Here is a 6,380-nt window from a genome sequence, read left to right as displayed (position 1 = left end):
GTCAAAATCCTAAGACTTAAGCTTCCGTTTAGGGACTAAGTGTCCCAAAACACTGAGAAACCAAAAACAAAACCTCCCGACAAGTCACATAAGCAGAAAAAGATACGAGGGGAGCAGTTAATAAGGGATCGGGTCTATTACTCTCAAAACGGTCGGCTGGGTCGTTACATCCTCCCCCTCTTAAAATAATCGTTCGTCCTCAAACAAGCATAAAGATATACCTGAAGTGGTGAAAATATGAGGATAACGGCTACGCATATCCTGCTCGGTCTCTCAAGACGCCTCCTCGACCGGCTGACCCCTCCAATGAACCTTCACGGAAGCAACATTCTTTGACCTCAGCTTTCGAACCTGCCTGTCCAAAATAGACTCTGGCTCCTCAACATAAGATAGATCTTTGTCCAATTAGACCGAGCTGAAATCCAACACATGAGCCGGATCGCCGTGATACTTCCGGAGTATAAAAACATGGAATACTGGATGGGCTCCTACTAGACTGGGAGGTAAGGCAACCTCATAAGAAATCTCCCCAACTCGCCGCAACACCTCAAAGGGACCAATGAACCTTGGGCTCAGCTTGCCCTTCTTTCTGAACCTCATAACGCCCTTCATAGGCGAAACCCGGAGCAAGACCCGCTCTCCAACCATGAATACAACATCGCGAACCTTCCGAACTGCATAACTCTTCTGTCTGGACTGGGCTGTGCGAAGTCGATCCTGAATCACCTTTACCTTATCCAGGGCATCCTGAACCAAGTTTGTACCCAATAATCTAGCCTCGCCCGGCTTGAACCAACCCACTGGAGAATGACACCGCCTACCATACAGAGCCTCATACTGTGCCATTTGGATGCTCGACTGATAACTGTTATTGTAGGCAAACTCCGCAAGTAGCAAGAACTGACCCCAAGCACCTCCAAAATCTATCACACACACACGGAGCATATCCTCCAGTATCTGAATAGTGCGCTCGGACTGTCCGTCCGTCTGAGGGTGAAATGTTGTGCTCAACTCAACCCGAGTACCCAACTCCTGTTATACAACCCTCCAGAACCATGATGTAAACTGCGTATCTCGATCAGAGATGATATATACTGGTACGCCATGAAGCCTGACAATCTCGCAGATATAAGTTCGAGCCAACTACTCGGAAGAATAGGTAGTTATCACTGGAATGAAATGAGCTGACTTGGTCGGCCTATCCACAATCACCCAAACTGCGTCAAACCTCCTCTAGGTCCGTGCGAGTCCAATAAAGAAATCCATAGTGATCTTGTCACGCCCCAAATCTAGAGGGCGAGACCGGCACCCGGTGCCTCACCTATCCTTGCATACCAACTTGCAACTAAGGGACTCTAAACATATTAGTCATACTTTGGCCATGGCCACATTGCTAGACAAATTGCGAAGCAAAATATAAAACTGAACCGAAGCTAACACTGACTAAACATCAATATAAAGCTGGGCCGACAAGGCCGTCATAACTATTATAGCTGACAAACCAACAAAATATACATACAAGGCCTACAAGCCCAACATATTGCACTAACTAACAGGATATGTCTATAAGCCTCTACTAATAGATGTACTGTGATCGAAACATGGCCTCGACCTACCCGTAACCAATATATATATACACACAAGATGTACACAAAACTCTAAACCCAGCAAGTCCGAAGGACGTGGAGCTTACCGATAAAGCTGAACTCGGGCAATACCTACTGAGGAGGTCTACCCGTCTGTATGTCTGAACTTGCACACATGAAATGCAGCGTCCCCAAAAAAAGGGACGTCAGTACAAAATAACGTACCGAGTATGCAAGGAAATAAAATAATTGAAAGCTGAAACTGAATTGATAATGTAATAACTTAAAGTAACTGGGAGTCAAAGATGATCTGGAGATATGCTTACCTGCTGATACCGACTCAACTCTCTCAATATAGTAAATAAAATAGATGTTCTTCCCTATAAGGCTCGAAACATGAAACTGCTCCGCCGTAGTAGGCTTGCTCATAGGTGCTCGACCATACTAGGCTCTGTACCTCGGCTATGCTGGGCTCGCTCATAGGCGCTCGGCCACAGTAGGTTCGGTATATAACTTACCATCCGATCAGAGGTTGCCCGATAGGTGCCTGCCCACCGATTATAGCTCGATGGTGGTGAAAATATTATAATACTGTATATATATATAGACCCTCTGCTCTCGTGACTGGAAGAAGACAATACTCAATTGAATATAAAGTCCCGATAAGGGAGAATACTGTAACTTATGTGACTAGGATAATGTATATAAATTCAGGAGTATGAACTTCTCTTTATTCCTCGTTATCAAACACATGTAGTTACGAGATCATGCCAAAATGAAGGAAGGACTTAACCTTAACATACCTGGAGTAGGGAACATCCGTATGATATTCTTGGGAAAGATTGCACCATACTCCCTTAGAATCGCAAAATCCCGATGCTATTACGCAGTATAATTTCGTATGAAATTTTTGCTTAAGATCGTTACCTTGCTGAATTTTAATCCATCTCTCTTAATGAATTTGATCACAATATTGTATAACTTTTCTTGCTGAAGCTATCCGTCACTTTGAGGATGTAAATGTCTTCATTTTTGTGAATTAAAGAAGTCTTTTGATAACATTCTTTATCCCAAAGAGATAAGGTGTTCATCTCTTGAAGTGTTGCCACCTTGCAAGGTGATTCAAGAGTCACTTAATGGATTCCATGTGGCTGCCACGCTGGGGAGTTAATTCTTATCCCATAATTATCCACTTAATTCCTTAATCAATTTTTTTAATCCCTCATTAATCAATAATTACCTAATTATTCACATAATTAGGAATTATCTCAAATTACTTAAAATACTACTCGCTTTTAACACACTTTATACACCTTACTATCATGGTCATGTAGTACCTTGTATGGCACTAGTCCATAAATACCGAGTACTATAGCTCGGACCGTATTTTTTCCCAAATCGACAATCTTCAACGAAACTCATTTTCTTTGATTCGTTTACCCTTTAACCTTCACGGTATTTTACTTATCGCCTATTATAAATAGCATAAATACTTATAATCTCAAGATAATCTCATCCCCGAGTCTACGTCGATTAGCAGAAGACGAAACTTTAACGTACGAAAACGAGAGATGTAACATCCTTCCCCCCTTAGAAACATTTGTCCTCGAATGTTTACTCTTAGAGACTTTGGGAAAACCTTTTCCAGAGTCTCCTCCGTACACTAGACTAAAATCAACCTGTATGCAGCTAGAAAACATACTATGCATGCCACACATGGCCAATGTCTATAAATAGCAACACTTGGTCTCACACAACTGTTCATTATAAATTCTGAAAGTCAAAAATAAGAGCTTACTTGATGACTTATTGGCCTGAATAGAGCTGTGCTGAGGTATCCCACCTCGAGCCATATCTTTAGTTTGAAATAGGTGGGGGTATTTAGACTTCATTTCCTCCTCTGCTTCCCATGTCATTTCTTTCACATTCTTGATTCTCCATAAAACCTTCACGGAGGCTACCTCCTTATTTTGTAGCTTACGGATTTGTCGGTCTAGGATGGTAACTGGAATTTTCTCGTATGACAAGTCCTCCGTAATCTGTACATCATCTGTGGGCACCACTCGGGTAGGATCGCCAATGCACTTCCGTAACATAGATATGTGCAAAACCGGATGGATATGTGCAAACTCATAAGCTAGTTGGCTCACTCTCCGAATGATCCTATAAGGCCCAATATACTGTGGGCTAAGCTTGCCTTTCTTGCCAAATCTCATCATGCCCTTCATAGGTGACACCTTTAAGAATACCCAGTCATTAACCCCGAACTCTAAGTCTCGTCGCCGCATGTCGGAATATGACTACTGACGACTCTGGGTTCTCAATAGTCGCTTCCTAATAAGCTTTACTTTCTCTACGGCTTGTTGAACCAGGTCTAGCCCATGTAACCCAGATTCTCCAACATCAAACCACCTTATAGGAGATCTGCACTTACGCCCATACAAAGCCTCGTACGGAGCCATATGGATACTGGAGTGGTAACTGTTATTATATGCAAACTCGATAAGAGGTAAATGTTCATCCCAACTTCTTTTAAAATCCAACACACATGCTCGTAACATATCCTCGAGCGTCTGAATTATGTGCTCAGCTTGTCCATCAGTCTGTGGATGAAAAGTTGTGCTGAGATTCACTTGAGTCCCTAGACCTCTCTGAAATGACCTCCAAAAATGTGCTGTAAACTAGGCCCCACGGTCCGATATAATAGATACTGGTACTCCATGTAGCCGCACTATCTCCTTAATATATAACTTTGCATAATCTTCTATTGTATATATAGATCTGACCAGTATGAAATGAGCTAATTTCGTGAGCCTATCGACTATCACCCATTTAGAATCGAACTTATGATGAGAACGAGGTAAACCTGTGACAAAGTCTATGTTTATCGCCTCCCATTTCCACGCCGGGAGCTCTATAGTCTACATTATCCCTCTGGGCTTTTGGTGCTCTACCTTCACCTGCTGGCAACTAGGACACTAAGCGACAAACTCATCAATGTTCTTCTTCATATTGTTCCACTAGTACACATCCTTAATGTCATGGTACATCTTCGTCGACCCAGGATGAATGGAGTTCTACGAATAATGTGCCTCTGACATAATCCTATCTTGTATCCCTGCTACATTTGGAACACACAGACGACCCCTATATCTGAGAACCCCATCTCCTTTGAGCTCTAACAACGACTTCTTCTACTGCGAAACTCGCTCTCTTAACTCGGCCAACTCTGGGTCCTCGTACTGCCTCTCCTTTACTTCAGCTATGAGAGATGATTTTGTAGTATTTTGGAGTATAACTCCACCATCGCCAGAGTCTACTAAACGAACCCCCAAACAAGCCAATTGATGAATCTCTCTAGTTAATTGTCTTTTCTCGGCCTCTACATGTGTTAAGCTACCCATAGATCGGTGACTTAAGGCATCTGCTACAACGTTAGCTTTCCATGGATGGTAGAGAATGTTAACATTGTAATCTTTCAATAACTCAAGTCCATCGCCTCTGTCGCAAATTCAACTATTTTTGATTGAAGATATATTGCACGCTTTATGATCTGTGAATACATCAACATGAATACCATATAAATAATGCCGCCATCTATTAAGTCCATGGACAATCGCAACTAACTCGAGGTCGTGGGTCGGATAATTCCGCTCGTGATTCCTTAACTGCCTTGAAGCATACGCAATTACCTTCCCATATTGCATCAGGACACATCCTAACTCGACACCTGAGGCATTACAATACATGGCATAACTATCTGGACCCTCTGGAAGTGTTAGAACTGGCATTGAGGTCAACATTTTCTTAAGCTCTTGGAAACTCTGCTCGCAAGCCTCTGTCCACTAAGCCTAGAAAGGGAAGAAAAACCCTCTACGAACCTCCGGTAGTATCCTGCTAAGCCTAGAAAGCTATGAACCTCTATCGGAGTTGTAGTCTAGGCCAGGATTTCATAGCCTCAATATTTTGAGTGTCTACCTTTATACCTCGATCGGTTACAATGTGCCCCAAGAATGCTACAGACTTCAACCAGAACTCACATTTAGAAAACTTAGCATATAATTTACTATCACAGAGGGTTTGGAGTACCGCTCGTAGGTGGTCCGCATGCTCATCCTCTGAACGTGAATAAACCAGAATATCATCAATTAATACTATCATGAACAAATCTAAAAATAGACGGAATAGGCTATTCATCAAGTCCATGAATACAACAGGTGCATTCGTCAACCCGAAGGACATGACAAGGAACTCAAAGTGGCCATACCGGGTCCTGAAGGCTGTCTTGGGGATATCTTTCTCCCGAACTCTGACCTGGTGGTACCCCGACCTCAAATCTATCTTTGAAAAGTATCTAGATCCCTGCAACTGATCAAACAAGTCATCTATCCTTGGAAGTGGATACTTATTCTTAACAGTTACCTTGTTCAGCTGCCTATAATCGATACACATCCTCAGCGAGCCGTCTTTCTTCCGTACAAACAGTACCGGTGCACCCCAAGGTGAGGTACTAAGCCTGATGAAACCTTTCTCCAGCAAATCTTTTAACTGCTCTTTCAACTCCTTCAATTCAGAAGGTGCCATTCTATACGGAGGGATGGATATTGGTTGAGTTCCCGGAAGCAAATCGATGCAAAAATTAATCTCTCGCTCTGGAGGAATACCTAGAAGTTCATATGGAAATACATTTGCATACTCTTTGACTAATGGAATAGACTGAAGTGTATGTATCTCAGCATCTGCATCTCTAACTTGCACAATATGATAAATGCACCCTTTTGCGATCATTTTCCT

This window comes from Nicotiana tomentosiformis, chromosome 7 (genome assembly GCF_000390325.3).
Source record: "Nicotiana tomentosiformis chromosome 7, ASM39032v3, whole genome shotgun sequence".
NCBI classification, from domain to species: domain Eukaryota; kingdom Viridiplantae; phylum Streptophyta; class Magnoliopsida; order Solanales; family Solanaceae; genus Nicotiana; species Nicotiana tomentosiformis.
The sequence above is the reverse complement of the archived record's forward strand: the minus strand, read 5'-3'. Positions refer to the sequence as shown.